The sequence below is a fragment of the Sturnira hondurensis genome, unplaced genomic scaffold (assembly GCF_014824575.4).
Source record: "Sturnira hondurensis isolate 20B ecotype Veracruz unplaced genomic scaffold, ASM1482457v3 Scaffold0010128, whole genome shotgun sequence".
NCBI lineage: Eukaryota > Metazoa > Chordata > Mammalia > Chiroptera > Phyllostomidae > Sturnira > Sturnira hondurensis.
The window spans coordinates 16,310,957-16,335,597 of NW_028082759.1; the positions used below are offsets into that span (position 1 = coordinate 16,310,957).

The following is a 24,641-nucleotide window of genomic DNA, read 5'->3' on the forward strand; positions in this document are numbered from 1 at the left end:
AGTACTGGGGGCCCTGGGCCATGTTAGCGGGTGAGCACCACTTGGTAAATCAGATCTTTCTTCATGGGACTGGGACTATTTCCTGGAAAAACGAGCAGACCCAGACACCCTTTCTGCATTCGTATGTGCCCCTGCCTGCCTCCAACTGCAGTTGTTGCCTCATTGAATCCACGTTGTCTGCCTGTGCCGTTACAGGGAACGAGGGACCCACTGTTTCTGACCGGGGTCACCTTCCCATCTGAGTATCCCATCTATGAGGAGACCACAATAAAGCTCACAGTCTATGATGTCAAGGATAAGTCCCACGACACCGTAAGTGCTGGCACTTCTTTCTTTCTTGGGGAAAAGAATTTATGGTTCTTCAAACTCTTGGATTTTTTNTGCCTGCCTCCAACTGCAGTTGTTGCCTCATTGAATCCACGTTGTCTGCCTGTGCCGTTACAGGGAACGAGGGACCCACTGTTTCTGACCGGGGTCACCTTCCCATCTGAGTATCCCATCTATGAGGAGACCACAATAAAGCTCACAGTCTATGATGTCAAGGATAAGTCCCACGACACCGTAAGTGCTGGCACTTCTTTCTTTCTTGGGAAAAAGAATTTATGGTTCTCCAAACTCTTGGATTTTTTAAGCGTATTGGGCATTTTTTTTTCAAAGAGGGCGTTTATACTGTGTTGATGCTTGTCTTATGTTTATGATTTGCTTGGATTCCCCCCCCCATCAAATTCACTTGGCTTGGTGCCAGAATGGCAATGAGGTAAGAGCAGAAGCTTCCAGAGCTGATTTTCCTATGTTTCAGAAAGGCTGGCTTAATCTCTTGGCTTATAGTTTTGTTGCTGTATTTAAGAAGCTGAAAGAGTAATACTGTGGTTAGAATATAAATAGAAGAAATTAAATAATAGTTCAAAACTGTCGAGTCTTATAATTACTCTAAAATGGGATTGACAAAGTGCTCTGCTTTTGCAATTTATTCTTCTATGAAAGTATGAAGAGAAATTCCCTCTACGGTGCCTGATATTTTTCCTGGCACCAAAACAAACATGGTGGAGAGCACTAGGCAGAAGCTTTAATTGTCCTCTTTCTGTGGAAGTCATATCAAAGTTCCAATGCCTTTTTTTTTTTTTTTTTTTGGTGATAGATTCTCCAGTCTTCAGTCTGGTCTGACACTTCCTCCACTTGAACCAGACCTCCTGGGTAGACACTTAGGCACCCAACCAGTGTCTCGAGAGGCCTTTCTTAAAATTTCTGGACAGGAGAGAATGAATTGGGTAGGCACTGACGAGGAGGACATTTAAAATGAGCTTTCTCCTTTGAGTCTCTCCCTTTAGCATGAATTTCAGTCTGTGTTCCAGCAGGAAGTCTTGATGGTCAACAGTGAAGCACAAACCAAGAAACTTTTGGAGGGCGGATGGGCCAGTGGGTTCCAGGAGAATTCTGGACGAAGCTCAGGGATTCTGCTAAGACATAGCACCTCGTCCAGGGGAAACCTCACTTCAAACGATGCCTTCACTTGGGTATTTCTGTCTTGCTCCTGGCTCTTCCTTTCCTCTCCACGCTTTACCACAAAATATGTAACATAAATGCAGGGGTGGGGGGAGGGTTTAATAGAGAAAAATATTCTATGCTGAAGGAATTTCAACTCATCTTAGTCCCACCAAAGTCCATCTCTTTAAAAGTGAGGAAGAAACGCCCAATTACACTCACAGCATACGTGTGAAATATTGATAGAAATAGTTATGTGGTCTGGTCCAGCTATGATGCAGTCTGTCTGGTTCCTGTTATATTTACTCGCTTTTCGACCCTGGGGGATTTAATTTTCAGTGCCTCTGCTTCTTTATTCATAATATTTACTGTGTGGGGTGGTTGTGAGGGTTAAATGAGGTAAAATATTTAGAAGACTAACTGGTACAGATTAATTAATAAGTGTAAGTTGTTGCTTTCGTTGCTGTTCTGGCTACTGCCCCACGGTCCCTCATAAGTAAGAAAAACCAAGTAAGAGAAGATTAACTGAAGTCTTTTCTTTATTTACTTTGTTTTTTTCTTTTCTTAAGTGGCATTATCTTTATTATTTCTGACTTCCTTGATTAAGAGGGGAAAATAAAAACTACTTTGCAATATGAAGTTTGGGTTACATTTGGCAACTATAAAAAATATTTGCTTGGGAGTTTTGTCTCTTTCTCTCCATTTTCCTTGATTTTTGAGGCCGAAAGTGGAAAAGGAGAGGACTGACTGGGACCAGGTTTGATAGATTGTGTGCAAGGCCATGTGCAGATTGCTGGCTGTCCTGGAGAAGAGAGAGACATGCAGAGAACGGGGAACAATCATAAAGTTGGGAAGGAGAGAGAGATGGTTCAGATGGATGGTGGAGGAGGCGATATAACTGTGCAGGGAGCAATAACCAGAGAAACACTCAGAATGACAGGGAAAGCAAAGCAGTAACTATGGGGTTTTATGTTCTTCCAGGCACAGGATCCAGTTCAACCTTCCCTACAGGCCCCAGGCACAGACAGGACAGAGAATGTGGAGGGGACAGAGATAGCGAACTGCTCTGCTACAGGAATGAAAGTGTCGCCCCTAAACTCTCTGACTGATAAGGCCTAAGACTCATCAGTGGTAGAGACGTGAAACACCAATGGTGTTTCTGTCCCCTTCATCCGTCTTCGTTTACAAAGTGCATGTACTTTATTGCTTTAGGTTAATTAGCTTACTCATTAATTATGTTTTTTATTGGTTCTATTTCTGGAAACTAATTATTCAGGGTCTTTTAGAGACGTGCTTCCTCTGACGGGGGTCATCACACAGAAGGATTGGATGAACTGGAATCCCTGCTGTGAAACAGGATTTGTGAAATTTGAGCACACTTGAGAGTTGCAACCAGCTTTCCCTAACCAAGTGCTGTTAATTAAGGCACAACCTCTTCCTTACAATAACTAACAGTTAGCTCTGGTGACGGAAGTGTAAATAGGAACACCATTCATTGATAGGCTAACAGTCCCCTTGGACTTGGACTTTTCATCCCAGTACTTTTTCTCTCACTCCTGAAGTTTTTCTTTGGGGCAGAGGGAGGTGGGGTAGGGGCAGGCAGGGAGGGGGTTTAAAGTGCCGTTTACAACTACCAATACTTAATAACCTAAGTGCTTTAAGATCACAGTACTTTTAAAGCTTGAGGAATGATGTTATGTCTATTTATGTGTTTTAGGAAATTAATGAGTTGTGTGCACGTATTTAAAAGTAGCTTTAATATGGGATCCCAGTCACCAGTGATGCTGTTAGGCTGATCCAGGACAGTGAGGTCTTATCTAATGGTTGGGTTCTAGTTGGTCTTGGCGGATGACTGAGTTGCTTGTCTTTTCCTATGGAGTTTGTGGTTACTTGGAGTTAACCGGTCAAATAAATTTGTTACTTTGCTATTTCATATTCATTTACACACGTTTAAAAGAGAAATGATGAACTGTCATTTGTGCCTCTGATACAGCCATCGTCTACGTTATTCTTGTATTCCTCTATACAACTGGCCCTAAGATTGATTATTTTACTGAGGTTAGTAGAAGTGCAATTAATCATTGTAATGAATGGGAAGAGCCTACGTGTTGCTTCAGAAGGACCACTGCTTCCTCGCACTTCATCTGTCGTCCTTCCCGCTCACTGTGGTATAAGGAAGTGGAATATGGGGGTGATAGGGTCATTATGAGAATCGGAGTGACTTTTTTATTGTTTTTCCCACCATGAGGAAATTATGTATTTTCTAAAAGTGGACTGCTGTAACATTCCACTCTTTGGTGGGGACTTCAAAGCTTGAAATTAGAGCCAATTTTAGGACATGAGGGCCCAGTTCTAACAGTGAAGTGGATGTCTTCTGGCTGTATGTGGCTGTATCCTCTATTTTAAAACCCCTGGAAATGGAAACAGCATAGACAGAAGTGTTTTTAGCACATCATTTGCAGTGTTCGGCCCCACGAAATCAAGCTTGGTCTTCAATAAGTTCAGAAAAAAACTCAGGGGAAGGAGAAATTTATGGAGGAAAACACCCATAACATCACCATCAACATTAGTCTTTCTTTGCCCTTCTTCCCATGCGAGGGAGTGAACTAGGTTCTTACAAGGCCCCGCTTAAGACCATCATCAATCTGCAAAACATGATCAGGTCTCACAATTGTTTTTGCCCATGGCAGAAATTTGAATTTCGAATGTGTTTTACAGGAGTGCATATTGGTCCATTTCTTTTGCTCTTGGGGTAAATATATCCCCAACTTCTAGACATTCAGCTTACAGGACAGAGTCCCATGAGAAATGATAAACTGAACATTTCTCAGGTGAAGATGCATGTTCTAAGGATATTCTTTACTACCATTTACTAGTGACCTCCCATTGGTGCCTTTCAGAAAAACGTGACCTCATCCAGATCGCGTGTAAATTTATTGCACTGTGTTAGATGCCCAAGGCAGTTTAGTTCTAGTACAATTCCCTACAGAGGAGTGTCTGGTTCACTTTTATGGTTTTCTGTGGGGAATAAAGTCATTTACGTTTAGTACACTTGGACTTGGCTTGAGTTTCTCGATTGACTTCTTACAAGTTGAAGCCCGTCGAGATACAGATCCTATGAGCTGACCTTCTCGAGCTAGAAGATATGGTGCCATGGGTAAGAGAATAGAAGCTGAAATTACTGATCACTGAGTACATACAAAGCACCATGTTTAATGTGAGCTATAGTTTTCTCTTGAATCTCCATATAAAATTTTTGAGTCAAGTATTATGATGTCCAATTTAAAGACGAAGAAATAGGGATTCTGAAAACTTCAGTAGGCCAAGTCAAAGGCCCTTTATTTTTCTAGGCTATGCCATGATACATGTATTGTTTATAGGGTTCCCCTTGTTTTCACTCCATGGTATGGTATTTTTACTTTAGTGATGCTTTAAAAGCATTCCCAATGTGCAGCTTAAAAAGTGATTCTTTGAAAGAAGGGTCAATGTTCATTTGACATTTTGGGAGAGAAAGCTAATATCCCAAAATCTTAAGTATTTTAATGAAACATGTAACTAATTGCTAAATAAATTTTTTAATGAAGTGGCCAACTACTATTCATTAAAAAATAGCTGTTATCACCTGTTATGAAATGGCCAAGTCTACATCTCAAACTTTCGTGTTGGTTCCCCTGCCTTCGTTTTATTTTCTCTTTCCTTTATGTGTGCTCCATGGTGTTCTCAACTTGTTCATTCACTGAGCCTTTGCCCTTCGGAACTCAGCCTTTGCCCTGCAGAACTCAGCTTTTGCCCTGCGGAGTGCTCTGGCCCAGGCGGTGACACTGTCTCCAGGGGGGTTCCTGAGTTCAGGTAGCAGTAGCACAGGCTTCAGAAGCATCACTGCCTTTCCTAAGTCACTGCACTTTGTTGACCTGTTGGCAAGTAGTACATATTCATTGAGAGCATATTTATATTTCACTGAGGTATAATTTACACACAATAAAACAGACAGATCTTAGGTGTTCAAGTGGATGAGTTTGACAATGGCATACAACCATATAACCTCAACCCAAGGCAAGGTCTAGAACATTGCCAGCATTCCAGAAAGTTCCCATGCACCCCTTTCCAGTCAATTGCCACCCCACACACCCAGAGGCAACCACTTTCTCATATATACCAACATAGATTTGTTTGGCTTGTTGAAATTTATGTGAATGAAGTCTTATAATATATGCTTTCTTGTGTCTGGTATCTTTCAAACTTGCCGACTTTGAAATTCACTCATGTTCCTGAGTGACACAATAGTGTACTCTTTTTTTTTTTTTAATTTCTGAACCATAATCTGTTGTTGTGATTTACCACGGTGATATTCATTGTCTTATCGATACACATTTGATTGCTTCTAGGTTTTGACAATGATGAATAAAGTATTAATGAGCAGTTGAGTACAAGTGTTTTGTGGCTATTTTATTTTGTTTTATTTGGGGGCATAAACAGTGAAGAGTTATGATTCGTGTTTAACTTTTCTAGAAACTGTTGAACTGTTCTTCAAAGTTATTGTATAACTTTATTCTCCACTTAAGCCACCGACAATGACACTATGGATTTCTCTCATTTAGCACTCTAGTGGGTGCGAAGTGGGATCTCACCGTGTGGTCTTCATCTGCGTTTTCATCAGACTGATTATGTTCAGCACACTTTCGGTACTTATTGGCTGTTCATCTATCTTTTCTTTTCGAAGTGTCTGTTTAAATCTCTTATTTTTTAGAAAAGTTTTTTTATTATTATTTTTAAAGATTTTATTTATTTCTTTAGAGGGGAAGGGAAGGAGAGAGGGAGAGATATCTCAATGTATGGTTGCCTCTCGGAGGTCCCCCGCCGGGAACTGGCCTGCAACCTAGGCATGTGCCCTGACTGGGAATCGAACCTCGATCATGTGGTTCGCAGGCCCGCGCTCAATCCACTGAGCTACACCAGCCAGGGCGAAAAGTTTTTTATTATTGATTCTAAGAATTTATGTATGTGGATATGAGTGCTTTGTTGAACATGATTTACAAGATTTTTGTTTGTTTATTTCGGTTTTGCTTTGTTTGTTTGCGTTTTAGTTTTCGGCTTGCCTTATAGTTTCCTTAATGATATATTTTTCTATCAGAAATTTTCAGTTATGATAATTCAGTTTATCGAGTGTTTTTCATTCATAGTTAGTGCTCTTAGTGCCCTCAGAAGTCTTTCTACTTCAGGCCAATAGAAAATTCTCCAATGTCTTTCTTCAAAGCGTTTTGTAGTTCTAACATTTACAGTGAATTCATCTCAAATTAATATTTGTGATAACAATAAGGTAGGCATCAAAATTATTTTTCCCTATGTAGATATCTAGTTATTGCAGCACTACTTGTTAAAAATACTTTTTCCTCCAGTGAGTTTGTTTGGTGCCTTGATTAGAAAATCAAGTGCCTGCTGATACATGTGGGTCTATTTCTGGATGTTTTGTCTGTGTCATTGGTCTGTTTGTCTAGCTTTGTGATGATAACGTGATTATTTTGCTTCATAGAAGCCCTGAAATCAGATGCCTTCAGTCCTCTATCTTTGCCAGTTTTGTTCTTTTATCAAGATTTTTTTTAGTTTGTTTTTGTTTTGCCTATTCTATAGGCTTTGTCTTTCCTTATAAATTTTTGAACATATTGTCAATTTCTTCAGAAAGCCTATTGAAGTTTTTTATTAGAGTTATGTTGAATCTGTAGGTCAATTTAGAGAGAATGGACATATTAACAATGTGTAATCTATTGATCTATAAATATGGTAAGTCTATAAAATTTCACTTATTTAGGTCTTTATATTTTATCCGCAACATATTTGTGTTCAGATCACTTGTGTGTGTGGTCATAATAATTTTTAGACTTATTTCTAAGTGTATTTGATCTTTTTATGTTACCGTACAATTTTAAAACAGTTTTTAACACTTGTTTGCTAGAGCATAGAAATACATTTATTTTTGTATATTGACCTTTTATTATCCTGTGGCCCTGCTACTCACACATTACTTCTAAAGGATTTTTTAAATTACGTAGGATTTTGTAAATATCCATCATGTTATCTGTGAGTAAGGAGATACTTGTGTTTCCCTTTCCGGTCACTGTGCATTTTCTCTTTCCTTACTGCACCAGCTCACTTCCAGGGAACATTCAGGGCAATATTTGTAGAAGTAGAGATAGTAGAAGTCCTGGTTTGTTCCCAAACACAGGACAAAAGTGTCTAATAGTTTGCCACAAAGTATTTTCTTAACTGTAGGTTTTTCATGGATGCCTTGGATCAGATTGAGGAATTTCCCTCTATTCCTAATTTTCTGAGAGTTTTGTTAAAAATTATGAATGGTGTTTAATTTAGTCAAATAACTTTTGGCATGTATTGAGATGCTTAAATGCTTTTCTTATTTATTCTATTTATGTGGTGAATTACATTAATTCCTTTTTATGTGTTAAACCAACTTTCTGTCTCCCAAGCTTCAGCCTACTGGATGGGCCAATCAACCTCTGCTCCCCAGCCCCGTGCAGCTCAGGGGGGAATCTCTCAGCCCCCCTGCACCTTGAAATACCCTCCTCCATGGTGTAAAGTGTGGTGAGAAGGAGTAGGTGGATGGGTGAGATTCATGCTGTGTCTGGAACTGCTCAGGAGTCAGACCTCTCACACCAGGGCCCATGTGCTCATGAAAACGCCCTACAAGTTCAGCTGGTCTCTATCGAGAGCTCAGCCAGGAATACCAGGCAGGGGCGTGTCTTCCTCTAGGACTGGTCTGTCACTCCCTGGGCTTTATTCATTTTGGGTTATTGACACCCTCCGTTTTCACAGGATCTTAACCAGAGCAGAAATGCTACATATTTAAGTTCTTCCCTTTAGTATATATTCTACTCTCCAGAAATTTGCATTTCCATCTACGTATTTTATTTCCTCTCTTCTGTAGTTTGCATATCAAGGGCATTACACTCTGTACTGATCTTGACATTTTTCCCCTTTTCTAGCCTCTTCCTGTTCTTTCTTTGTGTTTGTTACCCACACTCACAAGATGATATTTGCACTGTATCACCTATTCAGGGATTTTGTTAGTTTTTTCTTTTTGTTTTTCTTTGGGCCCCCACTGTAGAGGAAAAGGTAGTTGTGGATACTTCCTCACTTCCCCCAGGAAAATGATGCTGTTTGCATGGAAAAAAAGACTGCTCTCTGACAGTGAAACAAGGAAGTGAATCTACTCGTGAAGCCAGACAAGTTTCCTACCATTTTTGTGGCAATAGGAGAGCAGCTGCTCGACTGTGAGGCAGCCCCCTTCCACCCATGGAAGTCAGCAGAACTGTAGTTTCAATTGTGTCCACCCTCCACTGTTTACAGATGTGTGAGTTATAGAAGCACTGTTTAACCTAGCTTAAAAATAATATCTAGAATTAATTTGCCTTTTTCCAATGAAAATAGAAATGATTGGGCAAAGACACTTCCCATTCCCTTTTCAAAGCCAGCAACTTTATTAATCACAAACAGAGAGAAGCCTAGTGCACCCTACATTTCTCAGGGATGCTGGACTCCTATTCTTCTCAGTCCTACCTCTACTGAACACTCAAGAGAGGCTTTTAATTTTTTACTCTCTTCAAGTTTTTGAGCAGTGAGCACTTTTATTTTGAAACATCATGAGATATCACTGGGAAGGGTGATGGGGGAGTTGTAAGATGATTCTAGTTTGAGCCTGTTGAGTCCCGAGAGATTGGAATTTAGTCATGTCTACATAAATGTAACTTGATGAGTGTCAGCCCAGAAGTTTTAGAAAGTTCTCTGATCCTTTATCCTAAAGGAGCAGAAATTTAGGTAGTTAAGTTTGACCAAGAAACACAGCCGAGGTGGGGAAAAGTTAGTTCTCCCTCAGGGACCCTTTTTGGGAATTATGCTAGAAATCTCTGAGTCACTGTACATAAACAATCTACCTTGGTAACAGCGGGGAAAAAGTAGAAAGCATCCCCAATCCATTTTATGAAGGCTGGATAAATTTAACACCAAAACCTCGTGAGTGTTTAAAAGAAAAGCTATAACCAAATTTCAATACAAAACACAGGTACAAAAATTGAGCATAGTATTCAGTGGAATTTACCTATGGTGAAAAAAACTTGCTCTGACCAAGTAGAGTTCACTTCCAAAAAGCAGTGTGGCTCAATAGAAGTGCACATGCCAACACCATGCATTTAATTAATAACAGCAGGAGAAACGTGTTTCGTTATGTCATTGTATGCTGAAGAGGTGTTAATAAATCTAGTTGCTATATCTGATGTAAAATAGGTAGTATTTTGAGAATGTAATACAAATCTATCCTAATAAGATAATATAAATGGTCTAAACAATGAAATTCTAAAGTGGTTTCAACTAAATACCAAATTAATAGCTATCGTTATTATTATTCAACATTTTCTTGGAGGTTATAGAAAACACAATGGAAAATTACGTTACTCATATTAAATTTGGAAAGCAAGAAACAAAACTTTTTCTCCATCTATATGATTAAATATCTAGAAAGCCTAAAACCAAATATGATAATTTGGTAAGTTGGTTGGTTACAAGATAAATATATTCAATTGCTTTTCAAAAAAAATCAATTGCTTCTCTGTCTTATAGAATAAATTTCATAGAAAGGTATAAAATCTTATTGAAAATATAGAATAAGATCCTTACAAATGGGAAAACATACTTGTGTTGGAAGAAAAGACTATCATAAAAAGAACTTGTCTCAAATTCAATTTATAAATTGAATATAATTCCAAATAAGATATCAAAAATATTTTTTATGGAGAGGGATATTGGGGTTTGTTAAAGTGATCTTAAAGTTTATTTTAAAAAGTCAATATCTAAGAATAGCCAAGGACATTTTTAAAAGTAATGAGTGAGACTTTCAAACATCAAAACATCAAAGCAAAACAGAAAGCCGATTGCAATCAAGTCTGTATGGTTTGATCACAGGAATGACCAACACAGAGATGAGGCCAAATACCAACCCTGAAGCAGAGCTCAGGATTCATGATAATGAACTCTGTGAATGGTTTTAACTCAGCAGGTAAAAGAATGGATTATTTAATATAGAAAAGGGATGGTTCAATGACCATCTGGAAGAAAGTAATATTATAATCCCATCATATTCCACTTATAAAAATAGATTTCAACTGGGTTAATTAAATATATAGGCTACATTATATTAAAGCTCTGATGAAATAGAGGAAGAGACTGTACCATTTAGAGGCAGGGGTGGGGCTGGGGAAGTTTTCTTAAGTAAACTGAAGAAGCCTGGCATTTGACTATATGGAAATCCACACACTTCACATGCGCATACGTGGCATAAACAAGAGAGAAGATGTAGATGTGGAAAATTAGCCAGTCAGAGGCCATGGATTGATTTCTAACATATTTAAAGAGTTCTTCCAAGCTTAGAAGAAGGGTGGAAATCCTGAGTGCGTTGTTCAAAGTGTCTTTGAATCGAAGTATTGATTTAATGCTGGGGGCCTGTCAGTAGGTCCTGGAAGGGAGAGAATTGCCAGGAACCAGTGATGGCCTGGGGATTGCTGGGGGGTGTGGGACAGGGAGGGGCTTCTGTGCCTGCAGAGAGCTAGGGACCCACCTTCAGCGAGTGAAGGCAGCCCGTGAAAATGTCACCCTGCACAGAAGAGGAAGAAAATGGCAATCATTTGCAATACTTGGTGAAACCCTTGGGAACTCCCCAAAATAACTGGGAGGAACTCTCAGGGGATGCTAGTAGGACCCTACTAGTGGGAGTGTCTTGTGCTGTGTTAATATCAGGAATCTGAGTAATGAATGCAGGCTTCAGGGCTGATCCAGGGTTATTTATCAGCTAACAGCAATCAAGTGATCTGAGAACTGACCACTGAGATTTGGGAAGTCTAATGGGACCCTGAAAAGAGAGGTATTTCTGCTTTGCCTTATTTCTCTTGACTCTGGGTGTTTACCTCTTTCGTACTGTCCTCAAGCATTTCCCAGTTGTTATTAGCTGTCCAGTAGCTTGGGCCTTTAGTGCCCGGCTGGCCAGCTGTGTCTGGGTCTGGTTCCTGTGGCAGTGTTCTTAGCACACCTGGAAGTGCAGGTGGAGCTTAGTGAGTGCTGTCCGATGTGGGCAACCTGGAGACAGACCCACTGAGGACACAAGCCCTGCCTGGCTTCCCACTCCCTCTTGGTTTTGCAAAGCTGAAATGTGATGTGTTGCCAAAACATTTCTTCTGCTTAGAAAAGAGCAGAAACCAGTGATTTAAAAGGTTGGTTTGCTGCAGCTAGCAATAGCTTTCAATTAGCATAAGTTTATGTATGCTGCTGCACAGTGGAAACAAAAGGACATTCTACAGAAACATAGACTTTCCTTCTAGTTGTTTGAATGGAATGATAATTACAGTCAGGTTTGGGCTGGTATTTAAATTCACATAAAATTTATTTTTAAACTTACTGAGACAAGTCGCATATACCAAGGCGGGAGGTGATGTCACACTGAAAAATGTGGAGGGACATCTGTTTTCACATCACAGAGATTTTCTTTTCATGCTGCCAGAAGCCAGGTTACTTAAGTTTCATGACATTAACTCAAACTGTCTTTTAAGCTGTGCTCACTGAGGATGGGGCTGAATGCCGAGGTGGCGGCTGTCCCTGATGTCACGTCCTAGGGAATTCAGTGTGTGAAGTCACAAAAGACACTATTTTTTCATGTGAACCTGGGTAACAGTTTTAATCATGGTAGAGAAAGCAGCTTTTGGGAGGCATTCTAGAAATTCATTTAATCACATGTGGGGTAATAGGGACATTTGCAATTGTAAAGAATATACTGATAATTTTTAAACTGCTATTTGGGTTTTTTGGAAGAGGGTGCCAATGGTTGTAGTAGTGTTTTGGAGTGTGTGAAAGCAGTTTCTCCAGAAAACCTTAACTGGCCCGGATTTGAACATAAACAAGAGCCCACCCACCTCCTCCCACCCCAGCCCACCCCCAGGCAGTGAATTTGAAGCATATGTCACAGCTGCCACATTCCATCCTGGAACCTGAGCTTTTCATTCCTGAGTCTAAGTGAAGCCACAGCGGACTGTGCAACAGCCTCTTGTGGCCTCCCAAGCAACAGAGAACCTGGAACCTCATGCTAGGAACTGTACACAGGCACTTACATATTTACACATACATGTGCACATGGCTTTACATAGGAGTGTGCACACTGAGCAATAGTCACAGATGTGTATATATATGTACGTTAAGTAAGGCTTTGAACTTTAAATTCCAGGATCAAGTTTATTTGTTGCCCTCCCAAAAGCCAAAATATACTGAGGGCATTTGAGGGCAATGTTAATCTTCAGAGAAATTTTCTTCTCTCCATCGAGAGAAACTTTTTGGGTTAGTGGGGGGTTAAAGGCAGCGGCACGTCTTTCAGACTCAGTGTTCTTGCCTTCCCATTCGGCACTCCACAGCACACATCTGGAATAAATAAATTGCCTTCCCTTGGCCTTATGACTTTGAACTTCCAATGGGAACAAGTACCTGGGAAAATACAGTTTGAAACTGGAGATAAACTGCTGTAGTCGACCATATGAAGCATTGGAACCCCCACCAGCCGATGTAAGAATGGCGTCTGGATGCCATTATGGGAAAGTCAGGTACATGGAGTGCTGGAAACAGTGTAGTGAGGACATTTTCCAACTCAGGATCAGGGACACCACTCTTTGTCCCCCCCTGCAAAGGATTTCTTCTCAACCATGAAGCCACACTGAGAACAAAGAACATACAAGTTTAGAGCCAGAAGCCTTAGTCTCAGATCTGCCACTCAGGTGTGTGACTTGGAACAAGTCGCTGTTTAGGGGTCTCAGTTTCCCCAGCTCTGACGTGGAGACCGTCACGCTTGCTCTGTGTACTCCCAGGAGAAGCAGAGCAGGCTAACACATGTAGCCGTGCTGTGGAAACGGAAAATGCAATAGAAACGCAGGTGTCAGCGTTTTGCTGCAGGTTTTACCCTTGGACTCAGGAAGTTCCTTGCTGAGGGGTAACACGACGTTTCTGAGAGACAGATTAGAGGCTTCGTGGTATTATACTCCTGGAGGCTGACCATGTTTGCAGTGAATCCATCAGCCTGGACATCTCATGTATGTCCTTGTGGGTCATTTGTGGCTGGGTGCAGCCCCTGTACTGCGCCCTGGAGGTGTTTCAGTTTGAAACACATGAACCACCGTGCATACGAAGCTGTTCTCTGTTTTAGTATTTCACTGATCTGGTCCTCTGCATTCTGATACCTCAACATTCATTTTCCGAGTGTGTCTTTCCAGAAGGGGAGGAAAAAAACCTGAAAAAGATGGTGACTGCAAAGGCGAGTCCACATTTTCCGTTGTAATAGTCATTTTGCTGCTTGATTCTTACCTTCTGACTTGGGTTACAGACAGTAGGCCTGTCTTCTGAAGCCACAGATGACAAAGAATAAGAAGGGAAATAGCTCTCTTTTTGATGATTCTCTTTTCAGGTCCTATTTATACCTGGTGGGCTGACCGGCAGGTCACCCTGTCCCTCTTTTTCCTCTCCTCCAATTTTGAGACATCATCCAGTTTGATTTTTGAGACGTCGTTCCGACTGCCGCAAACGAAGGGCTTCTGTGAGACTCTGGCCGTGGTTGTAGCGGAAAGTAAAAATGGTGAATAAAGAATTCTTTTCTATCCTCCTCATGGTCTTCCCTCTCTTTCTAAGGACGCTTGTTAGAAGATTAGCAGAGTACGTCTTCTCTAGCCTGGTCTTATGTGCTTCCAAGAGCTTAACTCGTTGAGTTTGAAGGAATTTCTAAGACCAGGGCCACCTAAAAATTGTGAAAAGAAAACTTTTTGTTTTTCTTTTATGGGGAAAGGGGTCTAACCATTTAGACTCTCATAAACACCAAAGGTAAAATAGAACAAAAGGCTTAAGTGTTACCAATTAAACATCAGACCAGTGTCCAGGTGTTTTTACTGGATGGCAGGCTACCTTTAAGCCAGTAAGAGAGTTACTTTACCTTATGGTTACATACGTCAGCCTTTCTAGAAGTGCTAAGTATTGGGGCATCACAGAAAACAAAGAACAAATAAATGACATAAATCATTAATAGTTACAAAGAATCTGTATGTGCGATATCACATTTGATCTTCATAGGATCCCTGTTGTGTTGCATGAGAGCTGGCAAGCATATTTAATTAATTTGCTCAATGTCATATTGAAATACGGACCAGAACCTAAGTCTGGGATTGAATCTTACTGCAGAAGTTTTTCAGGAACAATATTAATGTTCCTAGCTTTATTAGTAATTTCAGTTTGATGAAGACTTTCAATCAATCCACCGCTGAAGATAACGACACTCGTAAATGTGGTCTCTTTAAGTTGACCTTCAGGGAGGAAAAGAGGGGGCGTTTGCTTTGGAATGCTCCGCCGAGACACTGAGGGGAACTGTGGCAGTGCACCTCACTCACGGGGCCAGCGTGTCTCCCTACTCACGGGTGCTAAAATGCCCTGAGGGCCTTTGGATTGTTCGTGTTCATTTGGATAAGCTTACCTCAGCTTTCTGTGGAATAGCTGTGATACTTATACATTCCTACTATCTGGTACCTGGCTCAGGTTAGCTGGGTTTCAGCTTGGGAGGCTGCAGTATTGATGAACTGACGTTCCGGAGGAGCTGAGCCGTGTTGGCAAGGTCGTGAGATCTTACCCCAGAATGCTGATCAAGACAAAATGGTCAATGAGGAGAAGAGCTGTTTCCTCCGAGTAGCAGTTCCTAGAGGTTGTTTGCTATACCATGTGTAGTCATGTCACAATTTATTAATTCACTTCACTATTCATATACTTATTCTGTACAACGTGGCAGGTATTAAGAAAGCATGGCCCTAGCTGGTGGGACTCGGTTGGAGTGCCATCCCATAAACTGAAAGGTTGTGGGTTCATTTCCCAGTCAGGGAACATGCCTAGGTGGCAGGTTCAATCCCGCTCATTGGGGCACTTAGTTTCCCTCCCCCTCTCTCCTCCCCTTCCTCTCTCTCTAAAAACAATTAAAAAGTGCCCTCGAATAAGGATAAAAAAAAAAGAAAGGATACACATAAGACAACAACATGCTCTTTGTGATGTCGATTTGATTTTTGTTATGGTAAATTTTACATGCACATGGGATATTCATGTGGAACTATCTAAGCAGTCATTTGGAAGTAGGTGTGTGGAATTAAGGGAAAGTGATAAGATTTCTAGTGTCTGGAAACCTCTTTCAAACAGTAGGTTCAATAATTAGTCTTTGTTTTTTCTACTCCGCAAAGGAGAGAGGAGTAGTTTCATCTGATTCTGCCCCTTGTACTCAGGAAAGTAAACTGGCCCCAGACTTTTTCTTGCATCTCATTGGCTAGAACTGTGTGCCGTGGTCACCAGGAACAGTGAGGGAAGCTGGTAAAACAAGTATTATTTTTCTTCCAAACTTTCTATATGGGAATTGTCAAAAAAGAAGCAAATTGGAAATATATTATTTTGAATTAGGCCAGTAACCACAAGATTTGGAAGGCATCCTTACAGAAGGGATCTTTGGAAATGAGAGAATCAAAAAAGAAAAATAGGTGAAAATGATTGAAGTCAGAACCTCTGGAAGTATTGACATATGGAGAATGAAAGATAATCAGCTTTTGGTAACATGATAAGGAACAATGTCACCTCCATTAAGATGTCTACTTTCAAGAAAATGGAAAATGACAAGTGTTAGTCTCCATGACTAGGACTTTGAGACATGGGAACCCTTGTGCACTGTTGGTAGAAATGCAAAATGGAACAACTTCTATGGAAAACAGCAATGAGGTTCCTCAATAAATTGGCAGTAAAATCTTCATATGATCCACTGATCTCATTTCTTGGTATATATACTAAAAATTGAAATTAGGATCTCAGAGACATCAGGACCCCTATCACAATATCTTGGTTGTGTGGGATCCTACTCACAATAGCCAGGAGGCGAAAGCCACCCAAATATCTATCGATGGATATGTAGGTAAGTGTGGTGTCTACATACAATAGAATATGGTTTAGCCTTTAAAAAGGGAGTAAATTCTGTCTCATGCCACAACTGGATGAACCTAGAGAGCATTATGCTACATCAAATAAGCCTGTCACAAAAAAAGGACTGTGTGATTCCACATGTACCTAAAATAATCAAATTCATAAAAACAGAAAGTGATCCGGTGGTTACCAAGAGCTTCCAGGGAGGCATGGAGGGAAGTCGTTGTTTAATGAGCATCAAGAGTTTCAGTTTTGCGAGACAAAAAAGGTTTGGAGGGTTGTTTCACAACAGTGCGAATATACTCACCACTACTGAACTCTACACTTAAAAATGGTTAATGTGAAAGCATTATGCTGAGTGAAATAAGCCAGGTGTTGAAGGACAAATACCATATGACCTTTAACAGGAAGCTAAACAACAAAACAAACAAGCAAGCAAAATATAACCAAAGACACTGAAATAGAGAACAGGCTGACAGTGACCAGAGGGGAGAGGGGAGGGAATTTCAAGGGAATAGGGGAGGAATTTAGAGGAACATATATAAAGGATACATGGACAACAACTGAGAAGGGTGGAAATGGGAGGGAGGGGGGAGCACGGGGGGTGGGATGGGATGGGAGTAGTAGACAGAAAACTGTACTTGAAAAATAATTAAATAAAAAATTGGGGAAAAAAAGGTTAACGTGAGACATTTTATGTATGTGTTTTACCACAATTAGAACTACCTCAGGTTTTTGCTTTGATAGCTTTGGGCAGGGGACCACAAAGCCGAACTTCTCACAAGTTCCCAGATGCTGCTGCTACTGCTGGTGCACTCGGTCGTGTGTGGGAAGTCACTGATCTGACATAAGCCGTGTCACCATAGTCCTCTTTTTATGCATCTAGTTCCCATTCAGACCTGGATCTTCTAGAACAGGGGCTATCTTGTTTGTCCTGGTGGCCTCAGATTCTAACCCAAAGTTTGTTCCTGAACAAATTTGTGTCGAATGAATAAGACAGAAAGTAAAAGATAAAAAGCAGCAAGGAAGCCGTGATGGGAACCAGGTCGTGTAGTATCCTAGCAACCAAATTAGGGTAGAGTTTTGAGATGAAGAGGAAAGTTAGTGTTGCCTAGATCTGCAAAGAAGGTGAACAAAACCATATAATTTCAGACTAGGAGGTCGCTGGCCTTGCAGAACACAGTGAGGTGCTGAGGAGAAGGTGGAGTCCGAGGGGTGAAGGCTAAGTGAATGCTGTGATACTGGGGAGCACACTGAGGTAGAACGTGGACGAACATACAGAAACTGTTTTAGAGTAGATTTGAACACACTCGCAGCGAAGACCTAGGCCACCTTAGCAAACCGCAGGGGTCCCCAGGAGTTCTGCAGCGGTGGGCGGTGGGGGTTCCAGAGCAGCGCTGCAAGTTTCTTGGTAATCGGTCTTGCCTGTAGTGGAAATTCCTCATTTCTTCTCTTTTAATTATAAAATTTCTTCTGAAGCAGTGTTTATGTTATACTCCCTTCCATGAATCAGTTTATCCAGTGAGAAATCATGAAACGTTTGGCTTGAAGCTATCCCACATGGGTAGTGAGTGGAACTGAGAATCATTTTTATGTATCTGGAGGTTCTGATGGGAAAGGAATGGTGTGACATGAAGATTGCCAGGAACATGGATCTTTCTTAAATAACGCAAGTGTTGTCTAATCATTTCTTCATCTTTATCAATAAAATATCAATAAAAATGTTAACAAGTTTGATAAGATGCCGAAATCCATGATAAAATAAAATCACAGGGAAAAACGAAAGAACAGGTATGAAATTTCATTCATTTGTGGCTTAAATGTCCTTTCCCCATACCATCTCCAAAATAGTGTGCGATAGAAAACCGTCTCCCCTTTTTTGGCGGCGAGAACTCTCTAGTGGATGTGTTCCCCAAATGAGTTTGCTAAGAAATCCAGACCATTGAAAGAAATTATAAGGAAAAACGGGAGAACGAAAAAATGCACCTTGGTTTAGAACAACAGTCTCTGAGATTAAACTTAAAATTGTGAGCTCTTGTCATCTGAGCCAGGGTTCATCTCCAGGCTCCCACACTTACTGATTCTGTAAGCGTGTGCCAGTTACTTAATCTTTCTGGGCCTCAGTCCACTGAGCAATAAAATAGTGATGATTAGAGAAACTATTGCACGGGGTAGTTGTAAGGACAAAGTGAGGGGATCATTGTAAGTCTTCTTGTACAGCGCCGGGCTTAGGGTAGCTGCTCAGTGCATGTCACTCTTGCTGCTGCTCTTAGTATTGTTATGATGATGATAAATTTATAGTTTAGTGCCATAATTAATGTTGGGAGATTTTTGTTTCATTTTACTTTTTTCTTTGCTTTAACAATAACTACAGAAGACTCCTAGCTAGGAATGTGAGAAAAGATAGTATTTCTTAAGTGACTCTTTCCCTTACATCTTTATGTTTAAATATGTTAAATATTTATTTATATTTTTGATGTATAATAATCATCAGCCTTTTTATAATAGCATGAGTTTCTTGATACCCCTAATCTTTACCATACATGGTTGCCTAGGCTTTACATAGTTACCCATTTAATTCTCACAAATGCAAAGATTAGGTAATATTGGTATCGGTTCCATTTTCCAGATGAGAAAATTGAGGCACAGGAAGTAAAAAAAATTCCTAAGTAGAGGGCTTGGCTATGAACCAGGAAATCTAGCTCCAGAGTTGGTGCTTTTTTATTTCATTAAAAATTTTGAATTTATTAATTGATTTGAGAGAGAGAAGGAAGGAAGAGGAAGAGAGAGAGAGAGACTGATTTGTTCTTCCACTTACTGATACATTCATTGGTTGCCTCCTGTATGTGCCCTTACTAGGGGTGGAACCTTCAACCTTGGCAAATCAGGACGGCGCTCTAACCAAGTGACTTAGCCGGCCATAAATAACTTGGTAACTAATATTTATTGCTTATTATACTTTACCACGAGGGTGTTTTTACTTGTAAATTTTTAGGTCTCTGATGGAGCAATTCTAACAATTTCACCAAGATGTATTTTTTGCTCTCAGTATTTGAGATTTATGATCTTAGGTGTTTAGAACTTGAAAAGGTGAATTGTTGTTACTCTATTCATCTTCGCAAACACTTTCTGCTTTACGAAAGGGCACCAATCTGTTCAGTATAGATGCAAAAATAGAATTTATGACACATCTAGGGCTTGGCTCTTCCATCAGAGCCCTTTCCACTACGCTGCGTGACAGTCTGCTCTTCCAAACGGCAATCCTTAGAGTCTGCAGCTATCTGAGACTGATGCCTGTTTTTGCAAAGAGGAGAAATGATCCCACTTAAAACCCTCTACATTTCAAACCCGGGAGAGAAGTGCACCGCATCCCCTTGTATTCATGTGTTTATCTGTGAACAGAGGCAGACTAAGTCTTCGGTTCAGGGCTGAGACAAAGGGAGAATCCACTTCAGCCATCGTGTGAGACACTCTCTGGTGATACCAAGAGTCAGTGTAGGAAAGTGGGAAAGAGAGAAAAACACGTCCTCAACCATGACTGTCTGTCCTTGGGAATGTGTGCAGCCGCTCGGGCAGGGGCACCCATTTCTACCTGTTGTCAGAAGTCAGACGAGGAAGGAAGAAAGCATGGGGGAGGGACAGCTATCCACCACTGAAGTGCCTCCTAACCCTCTCTACTTTTATTCATTGAACAATGGAACTCAAGCCATGTTTTCTACCTTTATTACATTTTTTTAGCGTTCCTTTTATTTAATGCACAGAATTGTATTATATAGGTAAAAGACCTGGGGAATCTATTCAGTCTGAACTAGTTTCATCAAGGCCACTTATACTTAAGGAGTATCTGAAAGAGTGGAGAGCCCTACACAAAGCCCACAGGGACCCATTTTGCAGGAGTTAGTGCCTCATGAGAGCGGGTCGTTTTTCAAAGCATATTTCTGGACATCGTTTCAAATTGGTAATTGACTATAATGAAGCCATTTTTCTAAATATCTGGAACGTGGCCATTTGGGATGAACAGACATGGGTTGGAGTATTGGCTGTCAGTGACTTTGAGCATTTAATTCTGGGTGTGCAGTTTTCTCATTTATAAATGGGGATATAAATGAGAGCATGACTGTAAACCCCTATATTGTCTAAGTAATCAATATGTCTATTACTAGTGGTATATCTGTATGTAATATCATAATTGTCTGGGCATGTGACCTAAGCCAGGACAATGAGACATTATCTGATCGACCAGGGTTTTGTGTTTCCTGGAAACACTGAAGGAAGAAGCCCTCCTTTTTAGGATATAAAGTGAGGTTCTCAGCAGTGTTGGTGTCTCTTGGGAAGAACCAGAAGGTGGACAACAGGGGAAGAACTAGACCCCCGAGAGTCCATGTGCTGTTTTAGCAGCAGGACCTGTGTGCTCTGGAACAAGGGTAACCCCTGGGTACTTCAGGTGAGCGGACGGATTTCAAGATCCCCTAATTTTTCTCTCTTCTATCCTGTTTTACTTTTTCACTGCCTCCCTTCCTTCCTTTTGGCCCTTCCCCCTCCTCTACCTCCATCTCCTCCTCCTGCCCCTCCCACGGAGAAGGGTCCGAGCTACTTAGCTTGGCACACAAAACTGTTCTTGACTTGGCACAGGCTCATCATCTCAGCAAATGCCTTTTTTTACTCTCTGGCACTCATCTGGACTCCTGTATTTCCACAGCAGGCTTGTTTTTCCTGGATTGCTGGGCACCCCACACGTTTCCCTGCCTTGACAGTCACTCTTTCCCCATTGGCCAGTTCTCTCCTTATGCTCACCTAACTCATGTGTCATGTTACCACCCCTCTGGGAAGCACCCCTCAAAGTCCTCTTCAATTCACGTAGGTCAGCATTTTCTCTGATCCCTTAAGAGTTTCTACAGACATATATCCCATCAATTACTTAAGGAGTTGGGACACTTTCCTTCTTTGCATGCTTCCTTAACTAGATTATATGCCTTTTGAATTAGAGGTAGTATTTCTTACCCCTTTGCAGCTGTACTGTCTCTCGGATTCTATGGTTTTTTAATAAACAAATGAATTAAGCATAACTTGGTTTTATAAATGGTTGCATGCTATATAGGCATCGGTTATTATTATACGGAACATGAAAGAAAGACTTTGATTACTAACATTTCATGGCTGAAGGGAGAGGGATGTCATTGTAGAAAATGTTGAATGTTAAAAAAGAAAGAAATTATTTTGGGGGCTTGAAGACAATGAATTTAAATTGATAATGGTACTATGCAAAAACCCAAATTAAGCTCAATGTTTGGAATTGGAGATGCAAGTTTTTTTATTATAATTATAACTTTATCTTACAGTGTTCATTGCAAGATATAGGAGAAAACAATTTAGCTGTTCTAATTCCAGAAGCATGAAGAGTGACCTCGGTTTTAATGAGTTATTTGCATAAATGGCTTGTGTTGTTGAGTCTTGGGGAGCTGATGTGGTTGTAAAGGCAGCATGGCTGAACAGGAGGGCTGTTTTAGACAATGGTGAGCCTTTTGTGTGTTTGGGTATCTCAATAGAGAGGGATAGGAAATACAGTGGGTGATAAGCTTCTCCTTATTTATTCATTTGACAGGACTGACAAGCAGTAATTCCAACTATTTTCTGTCACCGTGGTTTCTTGTTGTCAGCCCAAGATTAAGTTCATAATGGATGACCAAACCATAATCCCTCAGAGAATCCCTCAGAACCATTTGGTCAGGGTTCTGGCCAAATACATAAACTATATACAGTTGCATAACAAAGTAAATCTCTAGTCCCACTGTAGTGACAGAGCCATGAACCTGACAGGTTCTGAAACTGTCGGTCGAGCATCTCTAGAGTGACTTCGCGAGGTTTGTTATTTATACATTAATTGGGGACAGTAGAAGGTAAGGTTAAGTACAAAAACTCTGGTGAGAAGCAGATTTGAGTTGAAGTCCTGGCATTGCTAGTTACTCATCATGTGACTTTGAGCAAGTTCATTAACATCAACAAAGCTTCCATTTCCTCTTCTGTGAAATGGAGACAGGAATAGAACCTCCTCATAGGTTAAGGGCGTTAGTCATATCGAGCCCTTAGCAGAGTTCCTGGTACACAGGGTTCCACACATATAACTGTTTTTGTTACTGCTGTTCAATGTTTGACAATATCTGTTAGAAACTATACATGAAGTTTGAATTAGAGAATTAGGGGAAGTTCCAGGAAATTGTGCACCAAAGAAAGTCCACTTTTCCATCTCTAATCTGCTTGACCCAAGGTAGGAAAAATCATGTAGTTGTTAACTATATCAGAGCCATTGAGCTCTCATGTCTGGATAAAGATGGAAATAACTGGATGGAGGGGGAGTTAATGCAGTTAAATTAGACATCCCTTAATGACTGCATATACACATACATTTACATAGATAAACTAATCTAAAAGGTTAATTAATAAAAACATACAGGTCATTCATTCTAGAGAAGCAAATTAGAAGCATTACAAATGTACATACTTCTATTTGATGTTATTAAACATTACATCCCCTCTTGGCTTCTCATGTGGTACCAGAGGAAATTAATAGCATCTATTGAAGCCAAAGCCAGGGAACTTGGCAAAATATGGTGCAAAGACAGTTTCCTCAAGAAGGTTATTAGTTGTCCAGCCAGCATTTTCCCTGAGAGAAAACCTAAAAATGTAAATCCTTGTGTTAACAAATGTTGTTGGTTTAAGGATCATTCAAAAGTATTTTTTCAGTTTAATTGGTACTTGCTATATTCATACCCTTGTACTTCTTTGAATTAGAAACTAGAGGTAGTCCATCAATATGGTGCAGAGAACATGGCTCTGAATGACAGCCTCCCACGACACAGGGACCGAGGGCCTATCTATTCATAACCAAAAAATCAACATGACAGGTCTTCCTCCAGCCTCCCAGCCTTTTACATGATCCCAGTGACTACCTTTTTGATGTAAAATGTGGTCATATAATATCTATTTCCACTGTAAATGATTGGCTTATTCATAGGCATTTATGAAATTGTGCCAAACTAGTTATTAATTGGGCCTCGTTAATGATGAAGACCTCCAATATAACTGGCACAATTATATGTTACAGTTATATGGCACAAACAAGTTAATGTTTGAATTTTGCATTTTCTATGATGATTTCTATTTAGATCATATCACCCAAAAGAAAGAGACTTGTCTTATTTTCATGCACCTACATTACAGTTAAGAGGTAATATTTGTAACCAGTACTAAGGTATCAGAGTAATTATCATTCTGTGTCTCTCTTTTATGGTTTGGGGCATATACACATTGTCCCAAGAGACTCAATCTTCATGACAAAAATAGATGCAGTCGATCAGACAGCATGACAAGAGTCCTCACCAGATTACTGGAAAGATCCCCTGTCTTCTTTGTTCCTGTGGGACAGAGGTGTAGCTAGTGTATTCAGAGGAAAGCCTATAACATGCCTCTGTATTGTCACTGTTTGTTCAAGAGGAGAACCATGGCCTTGTCTGCTTCCCACTAGCAAGAGCTTCGCGGGTTTTAAGAAATGAGAAATGAGTGAGGCAAGAAGTTGTTGACTAATAACAGGAACTATGGATACCAGTTCTAAGGAATTCGATCGTTATCACAAAAGCCAAAACTTATTGAGAAGAGTTTGTTTATAGCCAAGTATTAGTAAAAAATATTTCAGGCCTTCAATTAAACAGCCGTTAGTACTGCATCCTCTCCTCTAAATTTTCCTTAGTAGGAAACTATGGCGATATAAATATTGAGATAAATCCCTCCATGCCTGAAACATGCAGCTCTCAAGATTCACTCTCATTTCTTTTATTCTAAATACCCTAATCACCTCTTGTCCTTAATATCAATATTTTATTTAATCAGAATTATACCTTATACTTTCTAGCTCTCCATATTATTTTCTGTATGTTTCCTGAATTACCAAAAGTATGTAGAATAATTTGTCAGTGAAGTGCTTAAGGAGTGACAGTTTTGTTCTCTAAAAACAAGGAAAGGTGGAGGTTGGGATGAGAACATGCTTCTTGTACCAAAGAAGCCCGGAGCTCCACAGAGCCCATTCCAAGCAGCGTCGGGAGGAAGGAAGCTCATGCACTATGGCACTTGTTTTTTAATTTGTG

At 40.3% G+C, this 24,641-nt stretch overlaps 1 protein-coding gene across 1 annotated transcript in view; it reads left to right on the forward strand.

Moving 5' to 3' along the window:
• The first annotated feature begins 423 nt into the window (after positions 1-423).
• The window catches only part of INPP4B (inositol polyphosphate-4-phosphatase type II B), a 241,481-nt gene continuing 217,263 nt past the window's right edge, over positions 424-24,641 (forward strand). The window contains exon 1 of the mRNA XM_037058473.1: positions 424-561. The gene's annotated coding sequence lies outside the window, so the exon portion shown is untranslated. The remainder of the gene's footprint in view (positions 562-24,641) is intronic.